An 18630-nucleotide genomic window follows, 5' to 3' on the forward strand; every position below is an offset into this window, starting at 1 on the left:
ATTAGAGGTGGCAAAATACTATATATAATGCACTAGGATAATATGATATTGTAACAACTTAGGATCATCCACTTAAAGTGAATTTACACCAAAATTTTTCATAGTTTTTCTTTTAATCTGGAAGCCAGAGCTTTCTTATAAACACTTCACTCTTAATTAATCTCTGAGACTCAGATTTAGAAACTTGCATCTTAAAAGTTTAATTCAAAGCTGGTGCAAAACAAAGTTTTTACATGAAGTTCAGAGGCTGGATGAAGCTTGTGATAATCAATGACAATAAATTGTTACTAAATGTGTGGTACAACTATTCACTAATACTTCCAATGACCAGGTGTCACATTATAAAATCCAATCTGGTGCTGTAAACTCAAGGCATTAAACTGAAAGTGGTTTAAGATAACACCAGGACTTTTCTTTCAGTCCTGGTCTTAGCTCATTTGAATACTTTGGTGTTATAAGTTGTTCTTTCAGTTCTCTTGTGTTGGGACTTCAAGACCGTCAGAATAAGCTAGTACCTTATCCAACGGTTAATGACTTTGAAGACTCAGATACCAAGTACTCTCATTTTAGTAACTTTCAAACACACCAGTATTTTTACATGTGATACCTATAAGAGTTTCTTTCTTATGCTTGGTTGCTTGGTGTTGAAGCACAAATTCTTCCAGGCATGCAGCATGAGACAGTAATGCCTGGCTACATACAATCTGCATACAGAATTCAGATTCTACCATGTGGTATCATAGCAATATCACTCAAATGCTCACATTTTCCAATTTCAGTTCCCTCTAGGTATTACTGCTATATACTGGTATATTCTCCCTATTACGCATGTTTGGATGAAGGTATAATTTGGGCACGCTCATTTAAAAAAACCCACCAAACTTAACTGGTCAAAATGTCAGAATTAGTTGCCAGGGTCTATTGAAATGGCTTTGTTAAAGTTAAGTTGCTCAGGTGCTAAAATAAACCCTGAGGATAGCATTTCTAGTCTATGGATTTTGATAAATTAGTTAGTCTGAGTTGCATTTTCAGAGCAAATTTAGATCATAAGTATTCACAGAGATACAAGATTTGTTGTTCAGTTTGGAAGAGAGATTTCAAATTTCTGATCTCTTTAAGCAATGTTGTTTACTTTGAAATGCTTATTTTAAGGAGTTGATGAGCACATTTTTTTTACTTTGGAACTTTGAGGATTTAGCGTGGATAGACCTGCTGCTGATCTGTGCCTGTCCTCCCAAACACCTAAAGGACGCCTTGGTTAAACCTAAGTTGACTGGACTGTTCTGTGGTGACCCAGCAAATGGTATTGAGATGAAAGTAGCGCAATAATTAAGATGCCATCATTAATGTGAAGAGGAGGGAAGAGCAGCAGATTTAGAAATACCTGGAAACAGTCTTCAGAATTAAATTATTTTAATAAGCAGACACTAGATCGGTCTAATATGTAATGTTTGACAAAGGCAGACTGTTGATACATGATTCTGGTTAATTCAATCACTTGTAAACAGTATGTCCTTCATGCAGCAGCATTAAACCTCTGCACAGTTTCTTCATTTTATCTGTCAACAGAATTGATATTTTTAGTTGTCTGTTTGAATACACTTTGTATGCTCTTGCATCTTTTTATACCCGTTACCCAAGACTGATGTAATTTAGCAGTTGCATTGCACTGTGAGACTTACCAGGGCTGTGTAAATTAATAGAGTGAATATGCAGAGCAGTCCTATAGCAGGGATTATCTTAGTAGTCTTCAATAAACCAAGGAGCTCCTTAATTCTTTTTTGAAGTGCAATAAAATGGTCTTTCTTCTTAAAATCTCCAATTAAATATAGGACATTCTGTACATTTAATTGCTAGTATCTCCCTTGTAATTAAATATAGGTTATGGCTGATTCTTATGCATTTATTACTTTTACATATGCAATATTAATTATATTTTATATTTACTGATGGGAAGAAGAAAAGCCCAAACTGAAGTTACAGAATCTTATTCTCATTTGTTTCACTTCTTATTAAAACCTACTTCTAAGTTTGTTGCTACCATTACCTCAGTACCCAGACTATTTTATTTTCCTATTTTTTCATTTAGTTTTTCTAAATTTGAATTATTTTTTTTTTTTCCCCATCAGACTCCTTTATCTCTTTATAACTCGTGTTTTCTATGACCACAAACAAAATCAGACATTGCTTTCCTGCTTCTGGTCTAAACATGTATTTTCCTTCAGAGCAAATTTTTTAAGCCAGATGTTCCCTTGATGTACTGGGAGAGAATTCAGAGTCATTTTCTGAAAATGCATGGTGATTATTTTAACAGTGAATCGTGTTACTGGATTTTTCTTCCTTATAACATTTTTAGTTTAGACCTAGGACCATCTTTACAATTAACTAGAAAGGATCATAAAGACCGCTACATTTTTGATAAAGTGGCAGTTGACAGCATTTAATTACAGCTTTTACACCTTTCTGAAACATTTGTGGCCATGAAATGGTTCCCCATCAGAAATCTTGTCGTTGGCAAGGCTGACAGCTCACTGATAGTGACAATGCTCTGTCATGCCAGGCTGATAGAAAGTTCCTAATCAGACTCATCAAATGTGGAAATGTAATTGTGTTACATTAATCATGTTTATACTTAACATACATAAGTCTTGTCTTTTGGGGGTATTTTTAATTGACAATGAATCAAATAGTGCACTTGAAAAATTGAGGCAATTAACATAAAAGCGTTAGGCAACGTGTTGTGCATGCTAAACTGAGGAATACATTGCTAGTGATTTAAATGTCAAAACAGAGGAAGATTTGACCCTTACTCAAAGCTTTAATTGGGATGTTAATTAATGGCTGACCTCTTCTGTCTCTTATGTGATAGATTGCATGTTTCAGAGCTCAGGCTGATTCAAGATCAGGGCTTTGTCTGTCTGCGCTTGGATACTTTTTTTTCTGTGAATTTTAACAAAGACTTTTCTGTTTAACCATGTTGAAAATCTTTTTTTACCCATATGATGAGAAATATATTAGTCTGCTTATCATTAATGCTTAAAAGTAGTTCTTCTGTTGTCTAGCCAAGCTGCAGGCTTCAACAAGCTTTCTTTTTTCAAACAGTAAAGCCCATGGAACGATCAGAGAAGACCATTCCTACTATTACAATATCATGTGTGTACATGGATCACAGCTCAAATCACACTTAAGTCAAAACATTTCCTATTGATTCTCAGATGACGTCATGGTAGATTTGAGATTTATCACATTCATACTTCCCACTGATTACCATGCTATTGACTGTGCCAACAGCCTTTTTCTGTGACTTTCACACTAAATATTATTGCTGTTACTCTCCTGTTTATTCTGATCCATACACTTGATTCACACAGTTTTGATCTCACACACTTAGTATATCTTCCCCCCCTTCACTACTTCACCTTGTGTAAAGCCAGTGTGGCAGCCACATTCATCATACCATAAGAGGCAAAGCCCTCTACAGAATTTTAACATGAGATTTCACATACAAACACATATTCAGCACTGAGTCTTAACTCTCAGTGCTGAAGACTGCAGATTTAGGGTAATTGGACTACAGGTGGTAGTTGTAGCTTGCAAAAGAGCATGTTCAAGTGAGGTGAGGTTTTTGAATTAGTGATTTCTTGCAGGGAAAACTGTTTAAAATGACCTTGGGATAGTAGCTAGATAGCTATGGCTTTTCACCTATTAGGGTGTACGTAACTATAGTTCATCCTTGTTGAAACATAATTATGGCTTTTCAAAATAAAGTAGTCTTTAATGCATATTCAATTCTACAAACATCTTAAAACTACTTTCATTTCACATATATCACTATGCTAAGAAATGTGCTTTGGAAAATGCTGAAAAATTACTTGGTTTTTATGTTTGGTATGTGGTAGCAGGTTCTACGGAAATGTCTCAACTTCTCTACCCAGAGAGCTGAATGCTGTTTATACTCTATATCTTAATGTGTATATATCCATGTAGAGAACTTGAATAGCAGAGCTTCAGTTCTGACACTTGTATACATGATTAAGACTGAGCATTCGCGACTTTTATGCCATGTGGACAGAAATATTGGTCAGGATTTGAAGCCAGACATTAGGGATATCTCTCAATCAGATTACTCTCATTTAAATGGCTGTAGGAAGTCAAACTCATGTTACTAACATTCCAGGAAATACCTGGAGGCATGCAAAATGGTTGTAAAATTTTGGAAATAAATTTTGGAAGTGGCAGATTGGAACTTTACAACATGTTCATGGAGGCAGAGTGAGAAGGATCTTCACAAGGAAGATCCTTCTGCACTTAAGTATTCAAGGTATTGCTTCTTATTTGAAGTTTGATATCTAACTCTTACATAGAGGGAGAAAGTTGCTTGCTTATGTATTACAAATGTGTTGTGACTACGTAATATGGAATATCTCATGTGTCTCTGAATAGATGTATGCAGATGGATGTTGCAACATAACAGAATATTATATCATCTGTTAAACTGCTTCCACACATGATCAAAGGAAAACAAAACAGGAAAAATTTGTGGTTGACTGCCAGGTGGTCAGACAGTTGCTTTCCAAACAGTGTGTGTTAGCTTATTAACAGGACCTGAGGGGAAACGAGTTAAAAATAGACTGTTTGATTTTTAAGCATATGCATTTAATTAAACCAGTTTTGGAAAAGGTAGAGCATTACACTGAACAATTGGGAAGAATTGTTTAGTCTCTAAAAAACATCTCCTGGGCTAAGTCAAAATCTCTCAGGGATGTAGTCAGCCCTTGTAGAGTAATGGAGGAAAAGCCATATGAGTTGGTGAAACCTCCTCCTGACACTATAATTCCAAGGTGGAGGAAACAAAGATCTAAACTCTGGAAGCGCCTTGTCTGTGTTGTTAAGAAAAGCCATGTAACCCTGGCTTAAAAACAAAAAGTGGTTGAGGATCTTTGCGGTGACAGTGAATGCTGTGTTAAAGGGTTAGTCTGGATTTAGGAAGCAAAAGTAGCAGATTACATGTTTTGAGATTTCATTTGTTTCTGGAGACTTTCCTAGAGCCATAATATTTTGCAGATAATACTTTTTTGAAATATGTATAGGCTTTGGTTGGCTGAAACATGCCAGCTGTTCTTCTAACAGTTTAGATCAATGACCAACTGGTCAGTATTAGTAGGATGGGTCTCTTGCTCAGTGCAGTGCAAACCCCGTATTAACGATGTCCTCAGGTGCTTCAGTGGAAAACTCTGTTTCCAGATAGCAATTCCAAAACAAAAAATTGGATTAAGCTATTACTCCTTAAAAGATTAACAGTGGAGGCCAAGAAGCAGCCTCGTTCTCTGCAGGTGTATGGATATGCTGGAAAGCTGTAGGAAAATGTGTGTTGTTTAGCGTTGTCACACTCATCAAGCAAGCAGTCTGACACGCTTATGGTTGACAAAATTTAATAGGGTCATCTTTCTAAGGAAACAAGGGGTAGGGGCATATGACTTCTGGTTATAGTTTAAAGCTGGGGTCATGCTGAAGAAGCTTCAACATCAGCCCAGCCTTGTCAGGAGAAAGCTGTTGTTCATATCTGACAAAGAGATGCACTAAAGATTGCTAAATGCTGAGATGTTAATGCATTTCTGTAGTACATATCTTTGTATTTTCACAGACTGCTTTTCTGACAGAACTTTTAATTTGAGGATTTCAGGAAAACACCATTGGAAAGAATCATGGCTAGCTAAACTTCTCCGTTACATTTCAAAGTGCAGTGTAGACTTTTAGCATGAATTAATGGGAGGATGTGAGGTTAAATCTTCCTTTAAACATAGAATCTTATTTAAGTTAATGATATCTTAAAGCATGCAAGTATTCTTGAAAATAAATGTAGATGTAGTTCATAATTAATTCCTAGCTTTTAGGTTTTCTCCCTGCTAATCCAAATCAAATTATAACTTTTCTAACGTAATTATGCTCATGCTTCAACTTGCAGATTTTCTTTCCCTTTGCTTATTTAAAGCAGTTTTTCTTGGACACAGCAATCTGTATGCATCAGCTATGGTATGCTTTAATGGACACGTATCCTTTTTGCATAGCTTTTTTTGTGGCATGTGATCTCTCAGTCTTGCTTTGGGAATAAGTAATGCCAGTAGTAAACTCATGAAGTCATTCAGAAATTTATTAGATTGAGTGCTTTTTTTTTCTAGCTGGAGGCTAGTGTTCCTGGCTTTGTCTTATGTCTCTGTTCACCTTATCCATCCAAATTCTTTCCTCTAGTAAAGCTAAAGAAGCAATTTTTTATGGATTGATTCTAAAAAGCCTGGTCATTTCAGAACAACTGTGCATATTAGTATGCCTCGTACCTCCTGCGTCTTCTTGGTTAGACAAGTGTAACAGTAGATAGTGGAGGAAGTGCATGCCATGCTCTGTGATATGAATACTAACTAAAATGTTTGTGTTGTTTTTTTAACCCCTGAAAAAATACCAAACCTGGTGAGTGGTAGGATTTGCTGAAATAAGAAATTGCCTAAACAAAGCCTGCTTGAAAGGGATTATCTTTAACAAAAATCTGAAGTTTCTGTACCAAGTAATTATTTTTAAACATCATGAAAATAAAATTGGGAGCCCTGGAAAGGCCTAAAACATGATTTCTATAGCAATGTGGGATGTTGTTTTTTAGAAAGAAACTCCACTTTCAGTGCTAGCTTTGATTTGTTTCCTTTCTTTAAAGAAAAAGTTAAAAATGAAAATCAGTGCAACCTTCTCTTTCTTGGCTATGGAGAGAACTGAAGCAGAACTGAAGGGCCTTTAAAGAAGGCAGCAAAACAGAGGCAACACTGGAGCAGCTTACAGGTAGCTGATAGCGAAAGAGAAATTCAGTGCTGAAGCTGTAGCCAGCATTTGAATATCTGTGACACTTTCGAAACACTTGCTAGCAATTGCCAGAACTTAAATGCAGGTTAGACTGAAGGGCAAGTTGCAGATCCCTCATATTCCTTATCAGCTGCAGTGTGAATGCATTGGCTAGACCTGGGTTTATGTGTAAACTGAATTGTCCTGTCTCAGAGTTTCTATCAAAATATTGAAAAGCAGGTTGTAGAAAATGGGTGCATTTTTAATTTTAACTTTATTTACATTATATACTATAACTAGAATATATTTATATACTTTACTAGGCATTCTGATGAGAAACATTGTGTAAAATGTGTTCAGGCATGTGGGTTTTGTTTACCACCTTTTGTGTAGCAGTGAACTGATGGGAAGAGAAACTGCTCTGGTTTGCTAGAAAACTAAATTGCCTGATTACAAATAGCATTCCTGCAGACTTTATTTCAGCTAAAATTTTAATTACAGTGCCAGCTCTCAACTCCTACAATAAAACAGTAGGGAGACCAATATAATTTGACCTTTATAAAACATTAACACCAACCTATACAAAAATATAACTTCAGCTTTAAAGAATAAATACAGTGGGAGGCAGAATCAAAAGAATTATGAAAATACTGTGTGTAATATTTTTACTTGTGGAAAAAACATAAAAATAGTGTGGACACCAAAGTGACGGTGTGTTTGGTTCCCTGTAACCATCTTCTCATACAAAAATGCTACACAGTGGGCAGAAGAGTCTTTTCATGGTTTTATCATGCGTTGGGGGAAAGCGGTCCTACTGTGAGACTTAGAATAAAGGATACTATACGAATCATATGGGAAACGTTGATTTACAAAAAAACAAACAAAACTTTTTTCTTTCCCTTGAAGAGTCAATTCAGGAAACTTCAGGGGTCCACTTGTTCCATCTCAATCTCTTCTTGTCTCTTCTCCCTTGCTATATTCCTTGGAGGATGAAGTATTCATGGCTGCCAGCTGTTGAGAATTGCACCCTGGGCCAAGCGCTTCTTTCTCCTGGAGAGTCACATAAGGAGATGTGGCTGAGGAGCAACAAGGACAGTGTAGGACAGTCCTACGCCTGTGTTGCACAGCAGTGTCAATGCAACAGCACTATTGGAACATGAAATGGTTAATGATATCAGCTCCCAGCCATATTCAGCTCCATAAACAGTCATGAATATGAACACATTTTGGGTTAACTTTGGCTAAAATAGTCTTCAATTTGTGGTGTGGCAGCTCAAAGTATGTTGTAGTTCTGCTATCACGGGAAGGTGATTAAGAGTATGCTCTAGGTCTCCATTGTCTTTTAATATTATTCAAAGCATAATTTAATCAATTTTACCCTTTCTTTGTGAAACTGAATTGAAGCTGTAAACAAAGGATACTTTTAATGAATTGGAGTTTATGTCCCATAATAGAAATCAAATTTGAAGATATTTGAATCTCAAGGTTGTAAGTTGCTTTTATGTGACCTATAGCCACTTTAGTTTTCATTGCTTGTTAGACAGGTGAAGCATTAACTGCCCAAATCTATCGTTCTCTAATTGTAATTCTGATGTCATGTTTCACTACACATTATATTATGGATAGTTGCTCTTAGTAAGGTGCACTTATTTCTGTGATGCATAAAGCTACACACCAGGTATACTGGGGAAGAGAAAGAGTAAGAATGCATTTTGGAAAGGGAACATTTCAAACTTTTACCAACCTAATGGTCCTTAGGCCCATTGAATGTTGAAAGTTGTCCAGAAGAGCTGTGGAGTGGTATGTCTGTATTGCTGTTGGGAACAGTATAATTCCAATAATTGTGCTGTTTGCACTCAAGAGGCATTCTCTGCTGTCTTTGAGGAAGGAAAGTATGAAACATCTGTGGCAAAATGGCTCCTGCATTTTGGTGTGCAATGCTCAGCTTCATCCCTGTTGACCAAAAAATATTTCCTTAGATCTGAAGGCCAGACAGAAGCATTAGGGAGCTTTTTGAATTCCTCTGTATGAATTTGTGTTCAAACATGATGCTGGATGCAAACAAATGATACAAGAGGGTATGAAGGCATCTACTAAGTATCATGGTCAGGGAACTTTCCAGGGTTTCATTGTGGCTGAAACAAAGTCCATGAACTCAATTGTCTATGAATCCTAAAAATCTGTGTTTGGTTGTCTAGTTACTGTTGCTTTGTGGGGTTTTTTTTGGTGGTTTTCTTTGGGGTTGTGTGTTTCTGGGTTTTTTGGGTTGTTTGTTTTTTCATTGTTTGGTTTTGTTTTGCTTGGTGTTTTTCTTTTTTTTTTGTTTGTTTGGGTTTTTAATCTTGACTCTTCTAGGCAAAAGTGGTATTCAGCTTGGCTTATATTTGTGAAGAAACAACTCATGTGAGACAAAAGAAAATGGGAAATAGTGATTTTACAATATTTCCCTAGAGAAATGAAAGCAGTATTGTGGGAGTTATAAACTGCACTTTGCAGCCAAAGAGCTCGTTTAATTTAAATTATTAAAAGTTAGATTTGTGATGCGGGAACTGGTCTAAAATTTCCTTTAGTAATGGAACCAATCAGGTCATTCTTCTGATTAGTAAGAAAATGCAATGCTCTAAATGTCCTATAAGATTGGTTGCTTCTTTTGAGAAATGTCAGATACTACATAGGTAGGCAGAAGTTTTTGGCATAATCATAGAATCATAGAATAGTTAGGGTTGGAAAGGACATTAAGATCATCCAGTTCCAACAATAGAATAGAATAGCAGTTTCTATTGATTGTAAATCAAAATAAAAAACTTTATTAAAAATGACATTATTACTTCTGGCACTTTACTTTTATTCTTTGAGACACTGTCTTTAATAGCTTCTCCAATAAGGTTAGAAGATACTGAAGGATAGAAGCATTAACACTTAAATAATAAATCTATTAATCTTAATGCTTCTGGAAATATTAGGCACTGACTACTAACTACTGTTTTTATAAGTCAGCATCATTTCCCAGAATTGTATGTTACTAACTACAGTTAGTGCTGATAATTAATTGATATGAAATTACTTGTTCAATGAACAAGTGCTTGCCATGTTTGACTTAACTCTTTCAGGCATCATAGCCAGGCTTTAGATCCTGATTTAACAAGGTATTTAAGCAGCACCTTAATTTAAGTTCCCTCTACACTCTCTATAAATTTGACTCTAATTCAGCATACCATAGGCCTAAATTCAATTAGCTTCAGCACAAGCTTTTCCATATGCAAAATGTTTCCGTTTTGGGAAAAATCTGACAATGGCAGAACTGTAAGGTAACTGTTACCTATACAGAAAGAAAAGGCTCACAAGTTTTCTAGCACATGTTCTCTGTGCTGAAACAAGGTGTGGAGTGATTATGCTCAGAACCATAAATACAGTAAGACATTCCAGTTTCCACAGATGAGCGTGATTTCTGTTGAAGTTTGTTTTTACTGGATAAATCTGTGCCAAAACTCTCATTCTTCCTAGCTGTAACTGCTGCTGGATTTTAGGTAACTGAGAAAACAAATCTAGTCTAGCCTTTTGTATGTTCTCTTAATGACCTCTTAAATATGATGAAGCTCTGGATAAGAATGAGTACTGAAAATAGGTAGAGGAGGCTCCTGCTGCACTCCTGCTGCCTGCAAGGATGTAGGTGAGAGCCTCAGGAAGTCAGGCTGCTGGTAGGGCTCCTGCTGAGGCAGGCTGGGGGGAACAGCCCTTGCTAGAACAGCTGGCATTGCACCCAAGAGAACTGACAGATTTAAAAGTTTAATAAGGATATGAATATTTGCTAAGTAAGATTAAAGGCCAAGCTTAATGTGACCAGGTTGGAAATGACAGGTTACAGATAAAGGTTGTAGATTTGTTCTCTGTCTAGCTTTACCACTTTGCTGGTCTCTAATGCCAGGTCATAATAATACAGTATTCCTGCTGGAGCTGGGGGTTTAGAAAACGCAGGAGCAGTCCCTGCTTTCAGCTTATACTCTGTGAAAGTATCCGCATGAGTTTAATAGAGCATTGTCAGTTGGGAGGGAGCCAGTTTCGCTCAACATGAAATCTTGAGTGCTTATTTCCATCAAGACAATAGAGATTGATAATGCCCACAAAGATCAGTCAAAGAGCTTACTTAGAACAAAAGAACTTTATGAGGTATCCAGGCACTGCACACTTCTCATGGCCTGCACACAGCAGGCTTCTGAGGTTGGGTAAGTGTAAGGTGCAGTAGGTGGGATGGCACACACTGAGCCAGCTGCAGATGAGACTCGACTCAGGGGTTGGGTTGAGCTCTGCAGAGTAAGAATGGCACCTCCTGCCTCCCTGGGTTGCAAAAAAACCCCCAACCCAGCGGAGCAAAAAAACCCCCAAAATAACACCCGCCCCCCCAAAACCCACCGAAAAACACAAACAAAAAACCTACCAAAAATCAACCAATACCCTACTAAAGCAAACAAATAGAAAATCCAACAAAAACTGAATAGATTCCTCAAAGCAAAATTCAGGCAAATACAGCATAGTAGACAGCAAACCTCTGCTTCTCCCTGACACTTCACTGTGACGGTCTTTGGGATTTTATGTGCCATGTAGTTTTTCTCATCTAGGCTTTACTGAGGAGCACAGCTTTTACATGTGCCATATAACCAGCAGAGTGAAATCTTCTAACTGTGCGCATATACGGTTTCTGCTGAAACTTTTACACTTTAAATTTAATTACACATGGATTAAATTAGTGACTCCATAGCCTGATATGTAGAAGTTTCCCAATTTCTACATGAGTGATGGTTGCTGTTTTGGTGCCTGCTCACCTGAGTGCTCATACTTCTTTAATTCTTAAAATAATAATAATAATAATATAAAAATGAGATGCATTAGTGATTTTAAAATCAGCCTTTGAATAGGTATTTTAGAAAGAATTCAGGGAGCTGAAATTGGAACCTGTTTGTGATGTGCACAGGACAGCGTTTGAATAAGTGATTTCAAAGTACATAAAAATGTTTTAAACATCCGTTTCAGCAGGAAGCAGGGAAAGCAGTGCCTTGCTCTGGATTTTTAAGCCACATGCAAACGTATCATCCTATGATTTGATTTTTCATTTTTCCTGTGGTGATTAATCTAATACAACTGAAATGGCTCCAACTCATCTTGTCAGTTAGGAGGGTTTTCTAGACCATAGAGGGGATAGTAGAGGCTCTACTAGCTTTAAACAAGCAAAGCAGCTGAACAGGAGCCTTCCAGATCCTGATGGAATACTGGAGCTACTGGGTACATGAAGAACTCATGGCTCTTCCTCCTCTACCTTATAGCTTTGTAATCCTAGAACCTTACTTATTTTTGCTGCACCTGCTAGAAATCCAGCCTTTTTCAAGAGGAATGTTTTCTGTTGCACTGAACTTTTTCTATTAATCTGGCAAGCACATATATTTTCTTTTGGATTTGATCCTGGTGGAACCCTTTCGCTCAACACCTCTGCTTGGCAGCTGAATCAAAAATAAATTATTTGCACAGCTCTAATGGTGTCAGTAAATTGATTTCTGTAGAACACAAGACTGTATTTCCTCTCTGGAATGCCCAAAAGTGATCATTATTAATGATAAATGCCAATAGAAATTTTGCAGAGAAATTAATAACTTAGATGTTGCTATGAAATGAGAAAGGCAACATGGATGCCCTTGAAGGATCCTGAATATCTCTCCCTTAGTGCATCATCTGCTCCTTGTTCGTGAATAGATTATAGGAAAGCCATTCTTTGATTTATTTGCTATCTGGCTTACCCTATTAAGAGCAGTGTTACTAAAAGCAAAGGAGATTATGCAGCTGTGTTACATGGGCCTGCTGTCTTGCATGCCAGCAGGAGACATGGATGGTGAGGATTTCACTCTTTTTTTTTTGGAACAGACCTCAACTAAAAGTGATAATGGTTGATTTCCATGAGATCAGTGGATTTAGGAAGCACATACTTCTTCAGCTGTGCTTATTTCAGAGACTTCAGATGTAAAAACGATGGAGAAATCTTCCCTTGAAATAAGGGAATGAAAGAGGGATGAACAAATTATCTTTAAAAAAGAATTTTTGAATAGCAATATCTCATTTGCTTCTAATAAATTAACCTGATCTTAAATCCCCTTTTCTGCAATGCTGAAACTAGCAGTGGTGTTTGCCAGTTGTTCTACTGTCAAAACTGAACTCTGCAAAGTCTGATGTTCAGTAATGAATGCAAATAGTGTTGTGGGTACTTACCTCCCACTTTTGTGCTTAAAAAAAATCTAATTAGAAGGATTACAGGAATTGAAACAAAACTTGGGAAGTATACATTAACTTTTTTTTCAGCTGAAGAAAGAAGTGTAATCTTTTATTTTGATCTGAAGCTTTCAAGGGTTTGTTAGAAAACTCTTGTGCTATACTCAGGAAATCTTACAGGAATTATAAAAAGTGCTGAACACTGATCAGCGAATGCAATTTGTAGCTCACTTCATGCAGTTTTTCTGTTTTAACTTTTGGAACGTAAAATCAATTTCAGATTAATTTTAACAGGGAAGGGTTGAAATGTAAGTCAGCATTTGTTCATGTTTCTGCTGTGCTGCTGGGGAGACAAAGAATTGTGATGGATATTATCAATAGCAGTGCTAGCCTTCAAGTAAAATTGGCAAACTAAGTTAAACACTTTCTTGCCTTGTCCTGGCAGACTTAATGAAAAACTATATTTTAAGTTATCAGTGCACAAACCCAAAATTTATTATGAGATTTAGTAGTTTTTCCCTCTACTTGTCACCATGTTGCAAAAAAATCCCGAAAACAGAAGCTATTATTGCTTTTGCTGTGTTAGAGGTTCCATTTTGAAATCTGGAACAGGTTTTTTTATAGTTTGAAAATGTGTTTGCTGAAAGTCAGTACAGCATAATAGAAGCAATGAGGGATTTTGTTCTTATCCACAATCTTTGAGCTATATTTAATAATCCTTCATACTAATCTTTCTGCTATACTGAATTATATGTTGATTCTTTTTTACAGTAGCCTCATTGCAGAATTCCAGACGGAAAACAGGCTTTTAGATGTGAACCCAAAACTCTTTACCATTTTGAATACAGTATTACATATAATTCTGTGAGGACCTAGTCATACGTAGCTTGATTTCAATGGAACAACTCTTACTGACTTTACTGAGAGCTGGCTGAGGCTCAGATTGAACTGTTGCCATGTTATTGAAAGCATAATAAGCATTTTGATTCAATTTGAAATCTCTTTCATGGTCTTTTATTTTAGCTCATCAATACATGCAGTCCTGCTCCACGTAGTAATACGTAGGGTACTGCAATCCCAGACTGGAGCTTTCAGGGAGACACTTCAGAGTTGATTTTAAAGGTAAAAAGTAGTTAATTTTTTTTTTTAATTGTAAATTTTGTTGATGGAGCTATTGCAGATGCTGCGTTATATAGAGGGGGAGTCTGGAAGATGGGTTTATGGCTCTGGTTGCACACACTCCTTTGGTCAAAGTTCCAGAGGTTAACGGCTCTGCTGCATGCAGAAGTCTCTGATCATTGATTTTTAGTGGCTGCTGTTACAGAAAGTAAGAGTGGCATTTAAGAGTGACAAAGCACCTTATTAAAGTTAATGCCTTTGATTTGCTTCAAATCATCCACAGTCCATGTGGACCTGTCATAATTTATAACTTGCTTGGTCACAGCAATAAGTCTAAAAACTGTCATGTAATCTGCATCAATGCTTGTGCACAAAAGAAATTAGACATATTGCTTACTAAAGTTTGTATCGTGGCATTTATCTCCCTTTGCTCAGAAGGTTGCCTTCAGCTTAATTGGTGTGTCTTATTATTTATATTCCTAGGAAAAAAAGGATTAAATACAGGAGAGAAAGATAACAGAGGTTCTGCTTCATGAGACAAATAAAAATCTATTTCTATTTGGTTTTAAACATGATAAATGTGGTTAGGTTTTTCAGTCTTCCCTGCCTCACCCCCCAAAGTCTTGAGTCTCCTGAGGATAATCTTAATAGGATAAAGTGGCCTTTGAAAAGCAATTAGCAAGATTCCTATGAACTGGTCCATGCCATGTGCCATGCTCAAACCCTTCCTGATTAATGCTCATCTTAATTCTATTTCTTGGGATTTATTTACCCATTTCACATATAATGTGTTTAGTTCCTTTAACTCTGCTCTGTGATTTGAAAGCATAGTGCTATATTTCAGCTTCACTTATAGCTGTGCTTCTGCTTTTTGCTCTTGAGAGCAGATTGCAGTCTGCATGCAGGCTGGTCACTCATACACTTCTGCTGCCCTGCAGCCAGGAAGGTGAGACCCAACAGTCCAGGACTACTTTTCACTAACATGGACTAACTAATGAGCTTGATTGGTTCAGGGTAGTTCGGGATAGGTTTCTTAGGTAGACACAAAATGTTTTCTAGCATAGGGGCAAGAGAATTATATGGCACTCTGAATAGTATATGTGTCTGAAGGTACTTTGAACTAGGATGCCTAGTAATCAAAACACAAAAATCAGTATTTGTATTAGATTTCTCATAAGAATTTGATGAAGCAGCCATGTATGGGCTATACAGCAATGGAAAGGGAGCTTAGATCACACTCAATACAATGTCCGATCAATACCAATAATTAATATTGTAACAATGTTTATGAAAAATGGGATCATTGAGGGAGACACTGGGTTTCTTAGGATGAAATTTAGCTTCTTTAGCAACCTTGTGTTGGCTCTCTTGATTTTATTCTAGAGGAATCATGTTTCCTAGGAGGCATACAACTCCCACTGTAACAAAACTCTATGGGAGGATGCTCTTTCTTAATATGTACTGTATGTGCTATACTCATGAAATTATTTTTTTTTTTAAACTTTCCTATGAAATTCCAGCATTTGTCACTCCTTATCCCATCTTCATCCATGGCCACATTTTAAGAATTCCCGGAAAAGCCAGAACCCTTTTAAATGTCTTCCAGCAGATACTATTCAGATATAGTTAAATAATAATGCTCCATTAGTGTACTAATTTCACTGATCATAGAATCATAGAATAGTTAGGATTGGACAGGACCTTAAGATCCTCTAGTTCCAACCCCCCTGCCATGGGCAGGGACACCCCACACTAAACCATGGCCCCCAAGGCCTCATCCAACCTGGCCTTGAACACCGCCAAGGATGGAGCATTCACAACTTCCCTGGGCAACCCATTCCAGTGCCTCACCACCCTGTCAGTAAAGAATTTCTTCCTTAGATCCAATCTAAACTTCCCCTGTTTCAGTTTGAACCCGTTACCCCTTGTCCTGTCACTATAGTCCCTGATGAAGAGTCCATCCCCAGCATGTGCTTGAGAACACCTTTTGTGAGCTGCACTTTGGTTTTTTGTTCTTCAGAAATTAGTGCAATGGGATAAGCGAGGTCCCTGCCACCCAACAGCTTCCTTGAGCTCAAATGCTTGAAGCATCAGCCCACCTACAAACCAGAAATAAGCAAACAAACAGATCTGACCAGAAGGTTTCAGCAAGCAGCATGTCTCTCTTGTTCTAAAATTAAATGTGATACAGAACCTATCTCAAAACAGCCTGTTTGGGGGGAACAGAGAGGGAAGGTCCATTATTGAAATTACATCCTATTTACACCACATACAAGTATCCTGTAGCTAGTAAATAGTTCTAACTGCTTTAAGTAATACGACCTTCGAGGCAGGGAATATCTTCCTACATCTGTTTTCAGTTAGTAAGAACCTTAGTAGATCACTTGTTTAAATAAATGGCGATTTGTACATCTTCCAGGCTTTACAGTATTTTATAATATGTTAAAAACATTAAAATAATTCAATATGTTCTTGAAAAATAAATATGAATAGGGCATTCGAGGCTTGGGAGTTTTGAGCTGGGATGTTTCCCAGGGTTGTTTGTGGCACTTTGTCCTGTGCACTGGCTGTTTCTGCCAAGCTGGGAATCTAATGCTGAAGGGACCTTTACGCCCAAATGGTCAGTTTGAGCCCGTTATACTAAAATAGTCATCTGAGTCACATCTGAACTGTGTCGAGTTGTTGTCAGCATCTACTGTCTTACTCCTTTATGGGCTCTTTCAAGATCTTTGCAGTGTTTTCTACCTGCACTTGATTTTCTTTAGGTGGTTTCTCTGTATAATGATCTTTAGCAATATGTTTTTGTAACCAACTATGTCCTGGGCTGCATCGTCATCAGCGTGACCAGCAGGCCGAGGGAAGGGATTCTGCTCCACTCTACACCTCTCTACTGCCTGAGGGGTGCTCAATGGCACTAGGGCCAGCTGGCACTGAACTGCGGGTATCCATGCCATTAAATACTTACTCTCAAAACCAGGGTGGCTGCATGCAAGCTGTTTATTGTGTGTCACCCTTGACCCATGCATGCCCTCAAGCTAGCTCTAAGAATGTATGCAAGCAGACTGCAACAGGGAAGCACAAGCAGAAAATAAAAGGAGTGTACTAAATGGTATTACAAGCTTGGGTGTAGCATTTACCAAATGTAGTGTTTCTCTATTGAGGACTAAATAGGGAGGGAAAAATTTAAGAGTAGTAAGAATTGAAAAAATGCATAACATTAATGGAAATACATATGATTTTATGAAATTAAGACCTTAGAAAAATCACTGCTTTTCCTTGGGCCTGCTTATTACACAATGTACATAAGTACTCCCAGTTAAGTCACTAGGTTGCTGGCAAACTTATGCAAGCATTCGTGAGAAAAGTATATGCTTACGTGGAATGCTGACTGGAAGTTTAGCTAATGATCTATTCAGCTCTGGGTGCCATACACAGATCATGAAACATTTATTTCCAATAATTAACTGTTTTGCAGTTTTGGAGGTTTTATTTTTTTGTTTCTTTTTGGTTTTTTTTAATCCTGCTCAGGCATATTGACAAATATGGCTTTTTGCTCTACCTTTAGGGAAAGTTGCAGCTGCAAAGGTTCCTTGAACTATGCCAATCATTTGCAGATGTTCTTTGACAACAAAAATTAAATAGACTTTCTTGATTCCAATAAATTACAGAAAAATATTAGGTACACTCATCTCTAAAAAATGTGTGCCGTGGTCACAACGCATCAAATACTGCTAGTATAATGATGACCTTTTAAAAGAAAACACATTATGCTGTAGCTGTCTTAATATTATAACTGTGGAATGCTGGCGAACAAAAGTCAAGCTATTAAACACTGGCAGAAATGGAATGAATATAATGTGTTTTCCTTTTGCCTGATATTGCTGTTCTGATAAGTACATTCTTCTATTTTTTCCAAATTTAAGTCATGCTTTTCTTGAAATTATTAAACATAGAGATAGATCCAATACAAGGTAACATTTTGGAAAGTCAAATCCTACTGAGTTTTGATGATTTGGATCAAAATCCCAATGAGCAAAAGCTATTGCTCAATAGCAAAGATGAGCAGAACTGCTGGGGAAGAAATACAGGGTCATTGGCCAAATTCTTCATGGTAAGAGCATTAAGAAATGATTACAAATATCAGTCTAGAAACCCAGGCGTTTGCTCAGAACTAAGAAAACTTCTGTTTAATCCCCAGCAGTGATAGATTTCCTGTGGGAGAATTATTTGGGCCAAGATCCTCAAAAGGTGTTAAAGTACTTTTTGATGATCTGCGAGTAAGTATTCATTATGTCCATCACATAAATGTGGAATCAGAACTTTCTTTGCAAATGTATTATGTGATTGCTTAAACTCACATTTACAAGTGATGTGGGTGCTGTGAAGGAAAGGCTGAAGACGAATATTAAATATTTGCAGGTGTTTAGTAGATTC

General features: G+C 37.1%; 1 protein-coding gene across 1 annotated transcript in view; it reads left to right on the top strand.

Annotated features, from left to right (window-relative positions):
- CDH13 (cadherin 13) overlaps positions 1 to 18630 on the top strand; it is a gene marked incomplete at both ends in the record, with an annotated part of 482104 nt that overhangs the window by 95673 nt on the left and 367801 nt on the right. The window lies entirely within an intron of this gene.

This window comes from Psittacula echo, assembly GCF_963264785.1.
Source record: "Psittacula echo genome assembly, chromosome: Z".
NCBI lineage: Eukaryota > Metazoa > Chordata > Aves > Psittaciformes > Psittacidae > Psittacula > Psittacula echo.